An 18577-nucleotide genomic window follows, 5' to 3' on the forward strand; every position below is an offset into this window, starting at 1 on the left:
CAAGTCACTTCACTTCTCTGGGCCTCAGTTCCCTCATCTGGAAAATGGAGATGAAGACTGTGAGCCCCACGTGGGACAACCTGATTCCCCTGTGTCTACCCCAGCACTTAGAACAGTGCTCTGCACATAGTAAGCGCTTAACAAATACCAACATTATTATTATTATTATAAAAGAGGTGCTGTAATCTGGGGTATGCGGGCATATGCAAAGGTGCTCAGGATGAGTATAAATAAGTTCAATAGTTTTAGAGAATGGTTGGTGGGTTTAGACAATTTAAGGTGCTGGTAATTAATTGGGGAAGGTTTTCTGGAGGAGGTGGGGTTTTAGGAGAACTTTGAATCCAACAGAGATGTGGTCTTTTAGGTTTGGGGAGGGAGGCAGTTCCAAAGTTGAGTGTTGGGCAAAGAGGGAATAGTCAAGAGTGAGGTATGGTTAGAAGGTTGCCTTGGGTGGAACAAATTGAGCAATAGCGGGTGATAATAATAATAATAAATGCCATTGACTGATTGATTTATGCAACCGCTAAGTCTGGGGATGGGGAGGATGAGGAAGGACTGGGCCAGAAACAGGTTAAAGATGAAAAGGAGTGATGGAGCTGGAATTCCAGGCCACAGTGGAATTAATCAATTCATTAACAGTGTATCATTCATTCAGTAGTATTTATTGAGCACTTACTATGTGCAGAGCATAGCAGTGCAGAGCACTGTACTAACCGCTTGGAATGTACAATTCAGCAACAGAGAGAATCCCTGCCCAATAAAGGGCTCACAGTCCAAACGGGGGAGACAGACAGCAAAGCAAAACAGAACAAAACAAAACAAGACAACATCATCAAGATATAAATAGAATCATGGAGATATACACCTCATTAACAAAATAAATGGGGTAATAATATATACAGGTATGCACAGTGCAGAGGGGAAAGGGGAAGAACAGAGGGTGGGAGGGTGGGAATGGGGAGGGGAGGAGGAGCAGAGGGAAATGGGGTGCTCAGTCTGGGCAGGCCTCCTGCAGGAGGGGAGCTCTCAGTAGGGCTTTGAAGAGGGGAAGAGAGTTAGTTTGGCAGAGGTGAGGAGGGAGGGCGTTCCAGGACAGCGGTAGGACGTGGTCCAGGGGTCGACGGCGGGATAGGCGTGAACGGGGAACCGTGAGGAGGTGAGTGGCAGAGGAGCGGAGTGTATGGGGTGGGCAGTAGAAAGAGAGAAGGCAGGTGAGGTAGGATGGGGCTAGGTGATGGGAAGCTTTGCAGCCAAGAGTGAGAAGTTTCTGTTTCGTGTGAAGGTTGATAGGCAACCACAGGAGGTGTTTGAGAAGGGAGCACTTACTCTGTGCAGAGCATTGTACTAAGCACTTGGTAGAATTCAATATAGTGAACATGATCTCCTCCTCAAGAAGCTTACACCCTAACAGGGGCACAGACACTAAAATCATTTGCAGGTAGGGGGAAGCAATAATAAACAATATAGATGAGGGCATGAGGGCTACGGGGAGTGGTATCAGGATCCAAGTTTTCGGTGATGCAGAAATGCCCAAGTGGCACAGGAGGAGGAAATAGGGTGGGGAGATGAGAGCTTAATCAGGGAAAGTCTCCTGGAGGAACTGTGGAAGAAGGGTGTGGGGTGGGAGGAGGAACGTGGATGGAGAAGCTAAGGACAGAAATGAGGTGGCGGAGGGTGCTGAGAGGGAAGTGGGGCTTGGCGTGGCAGCAGGAGAGAGTGATGGGTGGGGAGAGGGGCCCAGAGAGAGGAAGAAGACCTGGAGAAGGGCAAGCCAGAAGTGATTTGGGGTCAGCTAAATTCTGTGAAGATGCTTTTGAGTCCTCCACTCTGTTCTGGGGAAGGGAGGGCGAGCAGCTGGGGACTTGGGGCAGTGTGGAGAAGCTCGGAGCATGAATGGTCAGCCCACAGCTAAGGCCGAGTCACTTCAAAGAAACTATCCTATCCTGCCTTGACTACTGCATCTGCCTCCTTGCTTACCTTCCTGTCTCTTGTCTTTCCCCATTCCAGTTCCTACTTCACTCTGCTGCACAGATCATTTAAAAAAAAAAAGACCCACTTCAGTCCATGTCTCCCCACTCCTCAAGAACTTCCTATCCACCTCCACATCAAAAAGAAACTCCTTACCATCGACTTTAAAGCACTCACTCAGCTTGCCCCGTCCTACCATACCTCTCTGATCTTCTACTACAACCCAGCCCACACACTTAGCTCCTCCAGTGCCAGCTTACTCACTGTGCCTCAATCTTGTCTATCTGGCAGCCGACACTTTTCCCTCCCATGCATAGATACCAGACCACCACTCTCCCTGCCTTCAAGCCTCATTAAGGTCACATCTCTTCCAAGAGGCCTTCCCTGATTTAAACCCTCTTTTCCCTGGCTCCCTTCCCATCTATATAGTCTGTGCACTTAGATCTGTGACAAGCCCTTCAGGTCTTGTTACATTTATTATTTACATTAATGTCTATCTCCTTCTAGACTGTAAGCTCATGGACAGGGAACATGTCTACCAATTCTTTTATATTGTACTCTCCCAAGTGCTTAGTATGGTGCTCTGCACACAGTGTTCAATAAATATCATTGATAATGATGGACTGGAGAAATTCAGAATGGTCTCTGTATAAGCACAGTGTCAGGGGGAGTGGGGAGGGCCAGCATCTGGGTCTGTAAGTCATCTCTGCCCTGTCTGACATTGGGCATGCACGGCAGCTGTCTTAGTAATAACCCATGTGGCGGCCACGTTGGGAGAGTCAGGAGGTGCACAGTTGCTGCTTGGTGCAGCGATGGCTCAAGTTGTGGGGTTAGTTGTGGGGTTCCGGGAAGGTAGGGGGCAAGGCACAAGTCAGCAGTCCCTAAATATTAATAATAATAAATATGGTATTTGTTAAGCACTTACTATGTGTCAGGCACTGTACTAAGCACTGGAGCGATTACAAGCAAATTGGGTTGGACACAGTCCCAACCCATATGGGGCTCACAGTCTCAATCCCCATTTTACAGATGAGTTAAGTGAGGCCCAGAGAAGTGAAGTGGCTTGCCCATGGTCACCCAGCAGACAAGTGACAGAGCAGGGATTAGAACCCGTGATCTTCTGACTCCCTGGCCCCTACTTTATCCACTACACCATGCGAGAAGCAGTGTGGCCTAGTGGGCGGAGCATGGGCCTGGGAGTTGGAAGGACCTGGGTTCTAATCCCTGCTCTGGCACTTGTCTGCTTTGTGGCCTTGGGCAAGTCACTTCACTTCTCTCTGCTTCAGTTACCTCATCTGTAAAATGCGGAATAAGACTGTGAGCCCCAAGTGAGACAGGGACTGTGTCCAACCCAATTTACTCCTATCTACCCCAGCTCTTAGTACAGTGCCTGGCACATTGTAAATGCTTAACAAATGCCACAGTTATTATTATTATTATTAAAGCCCCTGCGGTCAACAGGCCTTGTTGATGCAGAGAGGGAGGCAGGTGTCTGAACAAAAAAAGAGTCATTAGCACTGCTCAGCAATTAGAGTTGAAATTTATCTTCCTCAGTTGTGAGTTTCAATTTTGATCTAGTATTTATGTCATTAAGGTACATTTATAGTTTCCCAACTCTCTATGTTGTTTTGGGTTTTTATTTGGGGGGGCTGGTAAGTGAAGCACTCATGCCCTCGCCCCCCACCCCATCAAAGATGCCATGGTGCATGGTGCAGTTTGGGGATTGGGCTTGATAGCTCTTTGGGTTATCATTGCATCAGATTTGAAGTGGATTTTTTTTTCTATGGAAATTAGTTTTTAAGATAATCCTGCAGCTAGTCAACTACGTGAGCCTTAATAATTTTTAATTACTGTACCCACCCCAGCACTTCCCACCGTGTTTCCCAGAGAAGCAGTGTGGCTCAATGGAAAGAGCACGGGCTTGGGAGTCAGAGGTCGTGGATTCTAATCCCGGCTGCGCCGCTTGTCAGCTGGGTGACCTTGGGCAAGTCACTTAACTTCTCTGGGCCTCAGTTACCTCATCTGTAAAATGGGGTTGAAGACTGTGAGCCCTACATGGGACAACCTGATGACCCTGTGTCTACCCCAGCGCTTAGAATAGTGCTTGGCACATATCCCGCATTCTCGCCTATCCCACCGTCAACCCCTGGATCACATCCTCCCGCTGTCCTGGAATGTCCTTCCTCCTCACCTCTGCCAAACTAACTCTCTTCCCTTCTTCAAAGCCCTACTGAGAGCTCACCTCCTCCAAGAGGCCTTCCCAGACTGAGCTTCCCCTTTTCCCTCTGCTCCCTCTCTGCCCCCCCCTTCACCTCCCCTCAGCTAAGCCTCCTTTTCCCCTCCTTTCCCTCTGCTTCTCCACCTCTCCCTTCCCCTCCCCTCAGCACTGTCCTCGTCTGCTCATTTGTATATATTTTAATTACCCTATTTATTTTGTTAATGAGATGTACATCCCCTTGATTCTATTTATTGCTATTGTTTTTGTCTGTCTCCCCCGTTAGATTGTAAGCCCGTCAGTGGGCAGAGATTGTCTCTGTTGCCGAATTGTACATTCCAAGCGCTTAGTACAGTGCTCTGCACATAGTAAGGGCTTAATAAATACTATTGAATGAATAATAAGCGCTTAACAAATACCAGCATTATTATTATTATTACTTGGCATACAGTAAGCGCTTATACAAATACCACCATCGTTTTATTATCATTGTTATTATTAGGACACCCAGCTTTGCACCACCATCCTGCTTGGTGATTTTGCTGAGGCAGCTCCAGTTTAGTCCAGGAAGCCCAGCTGTAGGGTTTTTCGTAAGACCCAGCCAAGCAGTGATTCGGGAGCAACGTGTCACTAACATTTTTAGCCTTGCACCTAGTAATTAACTAGGCGGGCTCTGACTTTCCCCAGGCCTCTAAATGTTTCAGGAACTGGCGGCCATTGCTCAGTGGACCACGAGGGGGCAGAGTTGCTCCACTCAAACCGAGGCTCCTGAGGTCGTTGGACTTGCCATTTTAAAGCGCACCTTCCTCCTGCCTTCTAATTTTCCACCCCAAACTCGACCCCCAACCTTTCTTTTATGGTATCTGTGAAGCACTGGGGTAAATACAAGTGAATCAGGTTGCCTTCAGATCCTGCACCACACTGGATACTTAACTGCGTGTGACCTTGGGTAAGTCACTTCACTTCTCTGGGCCTCAGCTACCTCATCTGTAGAATGGGGATTGAGACCGTGAGCCCCCCATGGGTAAGTCACTTCACTTCTCTGGGCCTCAGCTACCTCATCTGTAGAATGGGGATTGAGATCGTGAGCCCCACATGGGGTGGACGGTGTCCAACCCGATTTACTGGTATCCACCGCAGTGCTTAGTATTCATTCATTCAATAGTATTTATTGAGCACCTACTATGTGTAGAGCACTAGACTGAGCGCTTAGAATGTGCAGTTGGGCAACAGATAGAGACAATCCCTGCCCAGTGACGGTTTCACAGTCTAAACGGGGGAGACAGACTGAGCTACCTCATCTGTAGAATGGGGATTGAGACTGTGAGCCCCACATGGGGTGGATGGTGTCCAACCCGATTTACTGGTATCCCCCTCAGTGCTTAGTATTCATTCATTCAATAGTATTTATTGAGCACCTACTATGTGCATAGCACTGGACTAAGCGCTTGGAATGTACAGTTGGGCAACAGATAGAGACAATCCCTGCCCAGTGACAGTTTCACAGTCTAAACGGGGGAGACAGACTGAGCTACCTCATCTGTAGAATGGGGATTGAGACTGTGAGCCCCACCTGGGATGGACTGTGTCCAACCCGATTTACTAGTAACCGCCTCAGTGCTTAGTACAGCACCTGGCACATAGTCAAGCGCTTAACAAATACCATTATTATTGTTATTATTATTAGAAGTAGTGTCACTAGTAGCAGTAGCATTTACAGTGCTCTGCACATAGTAAGCGCTCAATAAATACTATTGAATGAATGAATTGGGCACTTATTGGGTGCAATGCCCTGCAATGTTTTGGGGGCATATGAAACAGAGAAGTGATTTAGTCTCTGCTCACAAAGGGTTTACACTTCAAAAGGGGAAACAGACCAAAAAAATTACAAATAGAAGAATCAAAATCAATCACTGAATGCACAGTTGAACACACAAAAATGCCAGTGAAGACTATGAATAAGTACATGAGTGCTGGGTATGGTTGGCAGGTTTGTGCGAATGTGAGGAGTGGGAAATAATCCGGGAAGTCTCACTGGAGGAGGTGCCAAGGCAAGGGCTCTGAACCCTGTAGCAAACTCAGGGAGTCAGCAATCCCAGTTACTTTATATGGAGGGATTACTGCACTCTGAAGAAGGACAATACCTTTAAGGTTTTTAAATCACAATACTCTTACTGTCTTTCAGGAACTAGGCTGTCTTTCCTTCGATAAAGGAATTCTCCAATTATCCAAGAGATGGACCTGCTCTCTGTAAAGGAGGCTCCAGCAACTCTTCTGACCTGAAATATTGGGATATCTTTGCCTGCTCTTACTATCTTGTATTTTCTTGTATCTTCCCAAGCACTTAGCACACAGAAAACACTTCATAAACACCAGAATTCTGGAGAGAGGAGAGGTGGTGGGGAGGAGCACTTCCTTGAGTTGTGAGGATTATCTCAAGTCGCTATTTTGCCAGGGTATAACAGGGAAGGTATCTGAAAGAAGGATGCACGTGAATATTCATGAGTAGTTTTCCATACTTATCCCAGAGTTTGTGTTTTTCACTTCCCAAAGGCAAACCCAGAAGTAGAAATAAGGCATTGAGCTTTGGCCAGAAGCACTTTTCCTGAGCAGAATTTGTTAAGGGTGGAGTGGGTACATATTCAGAGTTATAAAAAAATGAATTTAGAGATAGAGGACTGGGATTTATTGTTTTGTGTGTACTTGTGGGGGGCGGGGTTGTGTGCGTTAATCCTCTTCTTGCTACTGAAAAGTAGGACCATTATATTTTGTGTTCAATTTAGCGACTTAGTTCCTTCAACCCTGCTTTCCTTCTAGCTAATATCTGGAGTTTGTGTGAACCTGCTGACTTTGTTGAGATCGGCCTGATGCGGGCTCTCAGAAATCTCACTAAACCTGCCTCACATAGTTAAGACGCGGACAGATGAAAGCAAAACGAAGCAACCACTTTACCTCTTCCTTTACTAACCTTGATTTTTATCATGTTTTTTTTCTGCAAACTCACTTGGTGAAACTGGATTTTCCTCTATCAGTCCCCATGTTTTTTCTTCATTTAAATAGAGAGGGAATCTCCCACACAATTATACAGCTTTTTAGTTTATCACTGATCTATTCATTTTTCTAGTGATGGCAGAACTGGAGCAAGACAGAAAGCATTACTTCCTCATTTCTTTGGGCTTAAGCACATACATATATATGTACATGTATACCCACAATAGGCTCACCACTGTATAGTTAATAGCATCAAAATCTAACTATGAGAAGTACCAGGAAAATATGTATCCTCACTAACTAGCTTACCTAAGTGCACCTCCTGGTTTACTGCAGTATTTGGTAAAAAAAAATATATTTTGGTGTAAAACTTTGGGCCTCAGCACACCTCTCTGCTAGGAAACCTCTGGCAAGCTTAAGACCACTCTGGATTTTCTCCTCTTGGGAAGGTTTGAGCCTTAGGTGAACTAGGTCTGCAGTGTGAATGAATAGATGGTTGTGCTGTCTGTTTGGGTGGCTTCAGAGTGGACAACCTATTTCTTCCATAATTCAGCGTTGTTCTACTAAACATTGCCCGATTTTCATGTTGCCAGGCCCACCCACCATGCAGACCAAAACCTGATGCCCCGCACCCAACCAAAATGAGTAAACAGCTCTTGAGCTGGGTCTGTGGTGTAGTGGATAGTTGAAAACAACCTCTATGCCAAGGGAGCAAAATAGCTTTGTCTTCTGTGCTTTTAACATCAGTCCTAGACCAGGGGGCGAGAGAGGGAAATGGAAAGGTGCCAGAAGAAATCTTCTGAAACATTTCTTAAGATTTCTTTCATCTGTTGCAGCAGCTCTAGGAAGGGGTGAAGATATTTCAATGGTTAAAAGAGTTGAAGCCAACCACATTTTCTGTACGGAAATATTTTACGTTTCTAAGAATCTTGCCCTCTTTCATTACTAGCTTACCTGAAATGTTTTCTAACTCTGACAACACCTCTGGGCCAATAGAGAGGGGGATTTAGAGTAGGGTTCTGAAAAAGAAAGCTTTGAAATATGTTAGGTCCCTTTTTCCAGAATACCTTTTATCCAGCAATACCCTTTCTCTAGAAAGGAGGCTCCAAGATAGTGGCCAGATTTTCTGCTCTTTCCGCTCCCCTGATATCATTTATCCATTGCCCAGATGTGTGCCTAGAACCTCCGTTCCATATCTGCTCCAGAAATGAGGTTCACAGGGGTTTTCCTCCTTTGGAATATTCTATCAATACAAAAAAGTGTTCTGTTTTGATCTTTTTCAATCAATCAAGCATATTTATTGAGCACCTGCTATGTGAAGAGCACTGTACTTAGTGCTTGGGAGAGTACATTACAACAGTATAACAGAGTTGGTATAGACCCAATCCCTGCCAACAACGAGCTTACAGTCTAGAGGGGGAGGCAGACATTAACATAAATAAATATAAATATGAATATGTACATAAGTCCTATGGGGCTGAGGGAGGGGTGAATAAAGGGAGCAAATCCAAGTTCAAGGATGACGCAGAAGGGAGTGGGATTTAATTCAGATTAATGGGATTTACTTTAGAATTGCCTACTCTCCTTCCCCCTTAGACTGTGAGCCCCATGTGAGACAGGGACTGTATCCACCCAGATTATTTTATACCTACCCCAGTGCTTGATACAGAACTTGGCCTATAATAAGTGCTTAAGCAGTACCACAGTTATTATTATTATCCTCATCTTGACCATCTCTCTATGGAGCATCTCTGGAGGTTAAGAGGGATGCTAAAAAAGCTACTTTGCTCTCAACATCCTATCCATGGGGCCACTGATAGTAGAGCATGGCTCTCTGGGGCACTTAGTAAACACTTGTTTTTGATGAGGAGGAGAAGGAAGAAGCGGAGGAGATAAGAAGGGATTTTTTCATCTCAGAGTGGTCTGGCCAAGTGACTGTCATCTTTTATGATGGACTACACTGTTCTTGTTCCACTCAGCCCTGCTAACCCAAGCTGTCTTAGCCCAATGGATAGTTGTATAACATAGCACAACAGAGCCAGGTATAGCACAGGATAATGTCGTAGAACTAGAAGGGATCTTGAGAAATCAGAATGGCCGTGGTGAAAGAACACTGGATTAGGAGTCAAGAGACCTGTGTTCTAATCCCGGCTCTGTCAGTTGCCTGTTTAATGACCTTGGGCAAGTCACTTACCTTTTCTGTGCCTCAGATTCCTCATTTATAAAATGGAGGTAAAATACCTATTTCTCTCTCAGACTTCGAGCCCTGGATGGGACAGGGATGGTGTCCAATCTGATTATCTTTTATTTATCCCAGTGCTTAGCACAGGTCTTGGCACATGGTGCATGCTTAATGAATGCCATAATTGTAAAAATCATTTAGTCAGCATTTTGATGGAGAGTCTCCAAAGTCTGACTCTCTTGGGATTTCACAAATAATAATAATAATAATTGTGGTATTTGTTAAGCGCTTACTATGTGCCAAGCACTGTTCTAAGTGCTGGGGTGGATACAGAGTAATCGGGTTGTCCCACATGGGGCTCACACTTTTAATCCTCATTTTACAGATGAGGTAACTGAGGCACAGAGAAGATAAGTGATTTGCCCGAGGTCACACAGCACACAAGTGGTGGAGCCGGGATTAGAACCCACGTCCTCTGACTCCCAAGCCCGTGCTGTTTCCACTAAGCCACACTGCTTCAAATGGTTGATCCTTCAACTCAGCTCTCCCTAGAAAGGGTAATCCTAAATGCCCTTACAAGCGAGAGCTCTGACCATCTAGTGGATCATTTCATGTCATATGTGGAGACCATTTTCGCCATTTTGAATTCTAGGCTTCTGTTCGGGTACCCACGTTCCCTAGTCAGATCCAGATTTGCACCGGTTAACAGAATCAGGTCAGCTCACTTCCCATAAAGCTTCCCAAAATACCATGTTTGTTGTTGTGGTTTCTTTGCCTGAGAGTGTCCTCGATTCAGTTTTTGCTGGTAGCAGCATGTTGTCTGGACCTCAGGACTTTGATTAGAAATACAGTTTGGGTGAGGGGGAAACAGGATCAGAAAGGGGCTTCTCTATTCTTGGATCCTGCCAGGCTGCCCTGCTGACCATGATCAGGGTACAGTGGCCAGAGAAGCAGTGAGAGAACAGTAGAGGGTGGGGAAAGCGATTTGAAGCCTCTTTCATCTGTTAGTAATTCCTCCTCAAACCCTGAAAATAGTAAAATTTTGAAGGGGCCCCCCCACCCCCACCCCGGCCCCGTGCGGAGCTTTGATAACTTATTACTGCTGCCTGTTAGGACCGAGTCAAAGAAGGCTAGAAATTATAAAGGAAAAACTTTATCTTATTAATATTTGATGCCAATTCACTGTCTCCCTGATCCTAAGCACCAGGCCAGAGGGAGGGGATGGTTCAGGTTTTCAGCCCCTATGGTCTTGGGGAGAAAGTGCAAGGAAGTTCAGAGTGGTTCAAGATACAGAGGACCTTTTTTCATTTCTTGGGCATCAGGCACAAAGAGAAACACTAAGCTCAGTCAAAATGAGTACTAGGCACAAGTCAGCCAAACTGCTAGATTTGTTCATCCTGGTTTATGCTAGTTTGAACTTGTGCTCACTGCTTCGGGGCAGTATATACTAAAAAAAGTGGTATTGGGGCTTTACACTGTGAATGAGCCTTAGCAATATCAGTGGGGAGCACTGGTATTTTAAAAAATAGATCCAAAAGCCCTCCTGTAGAGACTTAAAGAAGAGGTGGTTCTGCCCCTCCAGGAATTTACATTTCAGTGTGCTAAAATTGGCATCATCTGGCCTACTGTCTGTCTTTGAAAGATGATTTTCCTAATGGCTGCAGAGCCATTGCAAGAATGAAGGGAAACAGAATGTGTTTTCCAGGCCCAGTAAGTAGGGACACTGTATATCACCAGCGTTAAATAATAATAATAATGATAATAATAATATTGGTATTTGTTAATCATTTTTTATGTACCAGGCACTGTATTAAGAACTGGGGTGGTTACAAGCAAATGTTGCCTTGTGGGGCAAGGAGTCTTATGCTTCTGTTATGCTATTCCAAGCACTTAGTACAGGGCATTGCACCCAGTTTATGCTCAATAAATACCATGACTGCTCCTCTCCTCCTTTTTCTCCTTCTCTTCCTCCTCCTCCTCCCGCTACTACTACCAAACAGATGTGGCTACATGTCTAGAAAATAGGAAATTGGGTGGAGAAATGGCTCACTTTTCTCTTACCCATTTCTTTGTTTTGCTCTTCTAGTTATAGAACCATCTTACAGTCCTTATTAGTTCTTCCTCCTATTAGCTCGATGACGAAAAGCAGCATTATAATCCCCATTTTCCAGATGAAGAACAGAAGGGTGGAAGTGACTCAGTTGTGAGTCGCCTTGCTCGGGAACTTGGTGAGAAGAGGGCTGCAATCAAGTTCAGTGAGATTTCTGAATATAGATTTTAGGGACCTATGAAGACTCAATATTGTTGTTCTGTTACTTGTGATTTTTGGATGCTTTGAGTAATTTTCCAAGGGGGAGTTGACCTCCACCCTCTCACTTGGGAGACTGGTCCAACAGATAGCAATGTGAGAAACTATTTCCTGAGATTCAGCCTGCATTTTCCTTGTCTTCATTTCAACGTGGAATTTTTAGATGTGATTTCTGGTACCATCTTCCTAAAAAAAAACACAAACCAAATCTTCCCTGCCTTCTCATTGTTTACATCCTTCAATTTTGGAAAGTTACCATGGAGTGTTGCCTGCTTTTATTTAGCTGGGCTATTTTTACTCTATCTCTTAATATTTCATCCTAAATAAATTCCCTGGGCCGTGATATTTTTTCCCCTTTGGATTAGTCTGGAATTTAAATAATATAATCATATGGGTGTCAACTAAATATTAACTGATGGTTGAGAGCTCCTTATGGGTAGGGAAAGTTTCTGCCAACTGTGTTGCAATATACCTTCCCAAGTGCTTAGTACAGTGCTCTGCACATAGTAAGCATGCAAATACCATAGATTGATTGACTGAGATTTATAAGATCTGGTTATATGCTCAGCAAAACTGCCTTCTGAAGGGAGGTTAAGAGATAAAGAAGTCCCAATTCTTTTTGGGGTTGAATTTGTATCTATAAAATAGTACTGTTATTAGTCAGTATTGTTATTGTATAATAATACTGTTATTTGAGAAGCAGCGTGGCCTAGTGGAAAGACCATGGGTCTGGGAATCAGCGGATCTGGGTTCTAATCCTAGCTCCACTACTTACCTGCTGTTGTGACCTTGGACAAGTCATTTAATGTCTCTGGGGCTCAGTTTCCTCATCCAAAAAATGGAGATTAATTACCTGTTCTCCCTTCTCCTTAGACAGCCCCATATGGAACAAAAACTATTTCAACCTGACTTACCTTAGGCAAGTAACATGGCATAGTGGATAGAGTATGGGCCTGGAAGTCAGAATGTCATGGGTTCTAATCCTGGATCCGCCACTTGTCTGCTTTGTGACCTTAGGCAAGTCACTTAACTTCTCCGTGCCTCAGTTACCTCATCTGTAAAATGAGGAATAAGACTGTAAGCCCTGTGCAGGGCAGGGACTGTGACCAACTTGCTTTTTCTATATCCACCCCAGCGCTTAATACAGTGCCTGGCACACAGTAAACACTTAACAAATACCAGAATTATTATTATTATTATTATCTTGTACCTTCTCCAAAACTTAATACAATACTTGGCACATAGTAAGCACCCAAATGCTATTATTACTATTATTGTTGTTTTTAAGGGTTTTTTTCAGCTTGATGAAAATCCTCCTGGTAAGGTACTGATATCATCAAATCCTAGGCCTGGAAGGGTTATTGAAAAAGCATCTAGTCCATCCCCTCAGGGTCTACTTGAAGACCATTTCCTCTTTTTCAATCCTCAGTCGAGACTGAGAACAGCTGCTGTGTGAAAGAATCATCCTCCAGGCACTTGAGGACTATTATTAAATCACCCCTTCCCCTTCTCTACTGCAGCTAAATTGTCTCATTTCTTCAACTTTTCTGCAGAGATCTGATTTTGCAAGTTTTCAAGCATGAGCTTTCCCCTGCCCCTCTCCAAGTTTTCCACATCCCTCCAAAAGTGGGCACAGGGTGTTAGTGAGGGCCTATCTGGTGCTGGGTAAAATGGGGATTATCCTGTGATTCCTACGTAAAGTGCTCTAATGTTGCCCTTCAGTGCTCCATAGACCACTCCTTTGAGTGGTCTTATTATTTGCCAGGACTTCTTGGTATTTATTTCTGCTGTATATCCACAGTAAATACTACTATTAATAATAATAATAACAATAGTAATAATAATAATTGTGATATTCATTAAGCTCTTACTGTGTGCCAAGAACTGTTCTTCCCCACTGTGCATTAGTGCAGTTTTCCCTCCTCGGATTTGTTCCCCAGAACCTGGACTTTTGGAACTTTGTTCTGGTTGTTTCTGCCCACTTTTAAGGTACTGGTCACTCTCCTCCCTCCAGGTAAGTGGCCAATGCACCCTTAATGAGAGTGCTGCTCCAGGTCACATCAAAGCATAACCAGATTTTAAATGGGGGAATGCTTAATCCCTCCTCTCCCCCATGGACCTGAAACTGCAAGAGTCCATATTTGACTCAAGAATGTGGGTTTCTTGGGAGGGTGGAGTTGCCGTTTTCTGGCCTATGAACCATATTGTGAAACAACAGAGAGACTTGGAGTTTATTTTAAAATTCTTAACTATGCATACAGATGCTATGGTATTTCAAAACCTTTTATTAAAATGGCAAATGATTTGTATGTTTTTATTGACTTGTCAAATATACACATTTTAAATGGAATCATTTTTGTTCTGCATTTCTCAGATTATTGAGGCCAGATCTATGAAGTTCAAAGTGAAGGGGGAAGAGTTGGCAATTATCCAGAGAATTTGGACTATGCAGAGAGCCAATCTGGGTCATTCCTATCAAAGTGAATTCACCATCTCATCTGCAATTTTAAAACCTGCATTATGCTCTCTCGATCAGTTTCCTGCCCAGCCCAGAGGCAGCAGGTCACTGCCAACACGGAACTTTGCTCCGGGCCTCAGAAACCTCACCAGAAAGAGCTGGGGCAGATTGATATTCAGTCACAGAATGGGGTTAGTCCTTTTGGGAGCCCATGGGACCTGGTCTGCTAAGGCTGATAAAATCCAACTGCAGGACCCAGAAGAAAGGAAGTTGGGAACACCCCCGCCTCTTGCCAAATTGTTACCTTTACCTCAAAATGAGAGAAGTCAGGGTGGTCTTTTCCAGCCAACCTCAGTACAGGTGTTCATTTCCCCCTCTCCTACCCCACTTTCTCAGCCTCGTGGACCCCTCCCAACTACCTCCTTCTCCCCACCAAGGGCTCTCTACACAAATGTTCTTTGCTCTTATCACTAGATTATAGAAAATTACAGAAAAATATCTCTGCAAGAAACATAACCAGTTAATTTCATTAGTACTCATGAAGGCACTCTAAAATTGACGCTTCTAATTGAAAAGATCACTTCAGTGTTAACCTTTGTTTACCTTACATTTTCTTATTCACATTAAAATCCCTTTGAATAATCTGTGATGTGTGAAATAAGGTTAGTCACAGGATTTCCTGAGAGGGGAACTCACAAACATGCTTTCCTCACTTCCTCTTTGTGAAAGTTCAATTCAGCCTCCCTGATCTTGTTATTTTTCGTTTGTCCTCCGTCCTGTTGTGGGGTAAGAGGGTTCAAGCTGTTACCTGAAGGGGCTCTCCCCCTCATACTAAAGCAGAGCCCAGCCCAAGGTACTGTACAAACAGTATTTCTCAACAAAGACAAACATAAGGGTATCTGGTGCTGGATTTAAAGCTAAATCCAATAAAAGCAGCTTTTTCTTACTAAGTTTGACCAAGTTTCCTTTGTCCTCCTGATTGCTTCTGAGGCTCTCACTGCAGGGCAGGGTCTTCATGTCCCCTCCTGCTACCTTTTATAACTGAGCCCTGGGTTCTAAACTCCCCCATCCCTCCACCTATTTTTTAGTTTTTTTTAATTTTTTTAGGCTATTTGTTAAGTGCTTTCTATGTATCAAGCACTGTTCTAAGTGCTGGGATAGACACAAGTTTATCGCATTGAGTTTATCGCAAGTTTATTGCATAGAGAAGCAGCATAGCTTAGTGGAAAGACCACGGGCTTGGGAGTCAGAGGTAATGGGTTCTAATTCCAGCTCCACCACTTGTCAGCTGTGTGACTTTGGGCAAGTCACTTAACTTCTCTGTGCCTCAGTTACCTCATCTGTAAAACTGTGAGCGCCAAGTGGGACAACATGACAACCTTACATTTACCCCAGCACTTAGAACAGTGCTTGGCACATAGTAAGCGCTTAACAAATTCCATATTATTAGTATTATTATTATTATTACTGGACACAGTCCCTGTTCCAGCTGGGGCTCACAGTCTAAGTAGGAGGGAGATCAGGTAACGAATCCCCATTTTACAGTTGAGGAAAATGAGGCCAAGAGAAGGTAAGTGACTTGCCCTAGGTCTCACAGCACAGAAGTGACAGATATGGGATTAGAACCCAGATCCTCTCTCAGGCCAGAGCTCTTTCATTTGTCTTGCTAATTCCCATTATTGATTGGGAAAAGAAACAAGTTAGAGTGGGTTAAGGGACAAGAAAGATTACATTTTGCCTAGGGTTGGCTAAAAAAGCCTCAATATTTCTGGCATCCCTTAGGAATTAGAAAAGTGTCCAGAGGTAACCTCCACTCTTATTTGCCTATTCACCTTCTGGCCAGATGAAAAGCAAAGTTCGTCTTCTTTTCTGTGAAAATGTTGAACTCATTTGATTCCAATGGCTATACCCACAAGGTGGAAAAAGCCTTTGCTCTGTCTTCCCACTGAAGGAGATGGTTCCCTTCAATCTTATTGGGCTTTTCTTTAAAGAGAAGCCTCTATACTGTAAGCTTTGATGTGGGCAGGGAATGTGTCTACCAACTCTTTTATAGTGTACTCTCAGAAGCGCTTGGTACAGTGCTCAGCACAGCAAGCGCTCAGTAAATACATTTGATTTAAGAAATTAGTGTCATCTTCTTAATGAAGAGCTAGCATTTCCCCCAAATAACACAAATACCTCTTCCTCTTCCTTAAAAAATTCCTTGGGTTTAAGCCTGATTGATAGTGAAACCGCATAATAATAAATGATCTACTTCCATTGACCTTTGTTACTTAAGTCTACCACATCAATACCCAAGGACCAGTTTTCACATAAGCCTCAAACTCAGTGGAACAAAATGTGATCAATTAATTGATGGTGTTTATTGAATGCTTACTGTGTGCAAAGCACTATACTAAGCTCTTGGGAGAGTACAGTAGAGGCAGTAGACATGATCCCTGCTCTCAAGGAGCTGGCAATCCAGTGGACCTTCTCTTTAGGCCAGTGCCACATCAAACAGAAACTCCTTACCACCAGCTTTAAAGCACTCAATCAGCTCTCCCCCTCCTACCTTATCTTACTGATTTCCAACTACAACCCAGCACGAACACATCGCTTCTCTAACACCAGCCTTACTCACTGTTCCTCGATCTCGTCTATCTCGCCGCCGAAGCCTCGGTCACGTCCTCCTTCTGGCCTGGAACTCCCTTCCCCTTCCCATCACTCTCTCTGCCTTCAAAGCCTTATTAAAATCACATCTCCCCCCAAGAGGCCTTCCCCGACTCAGTCCTAATTTCTCCTACTCCCTCTCCCTTTTGTGTCACCAATGCACTTGGATCTGCATCCTTTAAGCACTTGATATTCACCCCATCCTGAGTCCCACAGCACGTACGTACATCTCCGTAATTTATTTTGTCTACTTCCCCCTCTGGATGGTAAACTCCTTGGGGGCAGGGAACGTGTCTACCAACTCTGTTATATTGTACTCTCTCAAGTGCTTAGTACAATGCTCTGCACACAGTAAGCACTCAGTAAATACCATTAATAGATTGAAAGCAGAAAATGACTGGCAAAGGTTTCACTCCAGCTGAATCTAATAGTCTTATAGTAGGCACATAGATCACTTATGTGTGCCACTGCTCCCTGTTCTTTAGGGGGCGTCCTGGATTTCCTAAGAAAAACAGTGGTAACCAAGTAATTAATGATCTATTTACATTTGTCTCTCTGCAGGTTAATCCTTTTCTCACTCCAGCTGACCCAACAGGTTCACTGCAGGAAAGATTTCCTCAACCGCAGGGAGAGACTCACAGTCTTTTATCCAGTTTTTTCTTTTTTTTTTTTTTATGGTATTTGTTAAGCGCTTACTTCTTGTCGGGCCCTCTCAGGATGGCACCTGGAGAGTTTCCAGTACTCTGCTAGTCTTGGCTACGAGAGGGAGAGTTAAGCAGAGGCATACCTATTCCATTCCTAACTTGGGCAGTGGCTAGCAAGTGGAAGGCAATCTGCTACAAAACAAAACTCACCTGGGCTGGGCAGCAGAGACAAGGGAGAGAGTTGGGGGTGGAGATTCAAGTTTACTTTGTGGAAGAAGGCAATGATAAACCATTTTCATATTTTGACCAAGAAAACTCTATGGATACACTACCAGAACAGTTGCAGATAGAGGAGGGGTGTTCTGGGAGACATGTGTCCATGGAGTCGCTCTGGGTCGGAGACGACTCAACAGCATAGGATAAGACAAGTGGTCAGGCACAAGTTGCCAGTCACTGTACTAAACACTGGGGTAGATACAAGCTAATCAGGTTGGGCACAATCCCTGTCAGTTGTTACTTTATATATACAATAACGAAGGGGCATAATTTAATTTAATGAAGGGGCACATTAAATTATGCTTATGCTTTTTTAAAAAAATATGGTATTTGTTAAATGCTTACTATGTGCCCATCACTGTACTAAGCCCTGGGATTGATCGCTTAGTTCAGTGCAAGCGTTTGGTACAGTGCTTTGCACACAGTGAGGTCTCAATAAATACAATTGAATGAATGAATGAATCCAAGCTAATCAAGTTGAACACAGTTCATGTCTCACATGGGGCTCACAGACTTAATCCCCATTTTACAGATGAGTTAATTGAGGCACAGAAAAGTTAAATGACTTGCCCAAAGTCATATAGCAGATAAGTGATGGTGCTGGCATTAGAATCCAGGTTCTTTTGATTCCCAAGCCTCTGCTCTATCCACTAGACCACACTGCTTTCCGTGGTCTTCTCGTCTCTATTTTCCTCCTATTAATTCCTTAATCAAACAGAGTTATGAAAACGAGAAATCGTTTGGTTGCAAAGACCTCGCTCACTCACAAATGAGAAGCACTCATCTTTTCTACTCCGGTCAGCCTCTCTTTAGGAATCACCCACTTATGGTAACGTCCCGGCTCAGTGGCTCCCAGCCCAGGTTTAGTAATTACATGGGCCTTCCT

At 44.1% G+C, this 18577-nt stretch overlaps 1 protein-coding gene and 1 non-coding gene across 2 annotated transcripts in view; both read left to right on the forward strand.

Annotated features, from left to right (window-relative positions):
* Nucleotides 1–18577, forward strand: part of LOC114812927 — a 50986-nt gene that overhangs the window by 17318 nt on the left and 15091 nt on the right. The gene's annotated exons all lie outside the window — the stretch shown is intronic.
* Nucleotides 17478–17615, forward strand: LOC114812969. The gene has a single exon (XR_003760580.1). It is a non-coding gene; the product is annotated as a small nucleolar RNA SNORA7 (small nucleolar RNA).

This window comes from Ornithorhynchus anatinus, chromosome 6 (genome assembly GCF_004115215.2).
Source record: "Ornithorhynchus anatinus isolate Pmale09 chromosome 6, mOrnAna1.pri.v4, whole genome shotgun sequence".
Taxonomy (NCBI): Eukaryota; Metazoa; Chordata; class Mammalia; order Monotremata; family Ornithorhynchidae; genus Ornithorhynchus; species Ornithorhynchus anatinus.